Consider the following 2020-nt stretch of genomic DNA (forward strand, 5'->3'; position numbering starts at 1 on the left):
CCGGGAAGAAAAAGGGTGGGAGGGCGGGAAAACAAAATCAACTTGGAGGGGGAAAACGACGAATAACTTGAAGAGACAACACCGGTTGAAATCATTGAGGAAAGAAAGCAAAGACTTCGCACGAGTAGGATGGATACTCGATTACGGACTCCGGTTCCGAGAAGAAGAGGGGTGGGCGGGTGGGAAAAGAAAACAACTGAGGATTGAACTCAAAGATGAAGGGACTCGAGTCGACTTGACGAGAAATGCACCGGATGAAAAGAGCTGAGAACCAACGATCGGAAAACTAACTGCGTGATCCTAAAGAAAAATTTGAAGAGGAAGAGGAGTAGTTTAAAACACCTACGTCAATATTCCTTACCAGAGCGACGAAGGGGATGAGGAGTAAAAAGAATTCCTACTCTCCGATATAACTAGACTCTGAAAACAGTTTTCTTCTAGACTCAACAACGGCCAAACTACACGATCAATCAAGGGGGCTCCTAGGGTCGGTCGAGGCTCTGATACCAACTTGTCACGCCCAATATGCGACCCTATCCAAAAGGAACTCGAAGGTCCCACCAAGGATAGACCCGCATATTGAAACGCTTTTGCAAGGTGGATATCATTACATCAACATTACATAATAGATGGGGATACATACAAGAGGCATATAATGCCACGAATACAACATCACAATACATAAGAGCATCATCCAACTACAGATGAAACACAAACAGAAACTCAAACGACATCCACCCTGCTAGCCCAGGCTGCCGACCTGGAACCTATCCCCTGATCGAAGAAGAAGCATAAGAAGAACTCAACGCAAGCAAGCATCGCTCTCGCGTCATGATCATCGCATAACCTGTACCTGCAACTGTTGTTGTAGTAATCTGTGAGCCACGAGGACTCAGCAATCCCATTACCATGGGTATCAAGACTAGCAAAGCTTAAAGGGAAAGGAAGGAGTAAAGTGGTGAGGCTGCAGCAGCGACTAAGCATATATGATGGCTAACATACGCAAATAAGAGCGAGAAGAGAGCAAGCGGAACGGTCGTCAACTAGTAATGATCAAGAAGTGATCCTGAACTCCTACTTACGTCAAACATAACCCAAAGACCGTGTTCACTTCCCAGACTCCGCTGAAAAGAGACCATCACGGCTACACACGCGGTTGATGCGTTTTAATTCGGATCTGGTGTCAAGTTATCTACAACCGGACATTAACAAATTCCCATCTGCCTATAACCGCAGGCACGACTTTCAAAAGATTATACCCTGCAGGGGTGTCCCAACTTAGCCCATGATAAGCTCTCGCGATCAACGAAGGATATACCTTCTCCCAGGAAGACCCGATCAGACTCGGAATCCTGGTTTACAAGACATTTCGACAATGGTAAAACAAGACCAGCAAAGCCGCCCGATGCACCGACAATCCCGATAGGAGCTGCACATATCTCGTTCTCAGGGCAACACCGGATAAGTCAAGCTATGAGTAAAACCAACCCTCGAGTTGCCCCAAGGTGGCCCCGCAGGTTGCTCGGTTTGGACCAACACTTAGACAAGCACTGGCCCGGGGGGGGGGGGCTAAAATAAAGATGACCCTTGGGTTGGCCGACCCAAGGGAAAGGGATAGGTGGTGGTGAGGCAAATGGTAAAACCAAGGTTGGGCCTTGCTGGAGGAGTTTTATTCAAAGCGAACTGTCAAGGGGGTCCCATAAATCACCCGACCGCGTAAGGAACGCAAAATCCGGGAATATAACACCGGTATCACGGAAACTAGGGCAGCAAGAGTGGAACAAAACACTAGGCAAAAGGCCGAGTCTTCCACCCTTTACCAAGTATATAGATGCATTAATAATATAAGAGATATTGTGATATCCCAACCAAAATCTTGTCCACCATGGAGAAATCTTCAACTTCACCTACAACTAGCAACACTATAAGAGGGGCTGAGCAAAAGCGGTAACATAGCCAAACAACAGTTTGCATAGGAAAGGTGTCAAAGGTTAGAGGTTCATGGCAATTTGGGATGGCT

This window comes from Triticum aestivum, chromosome 4B, assembly GCF_018294505.1.
Source record: "Triticum aestivum cultivar Chinese Spring chromosome 4B, IWGSC CS RefSeq v2.1, whole genome shotgun sequence".
NCBI classification, from domain to species: Eukaryota; Viridiplantae; Streptophyta; class Magnoliopsida; order Poales; family Poaceae; genus Triticum; species Triticum aestivum.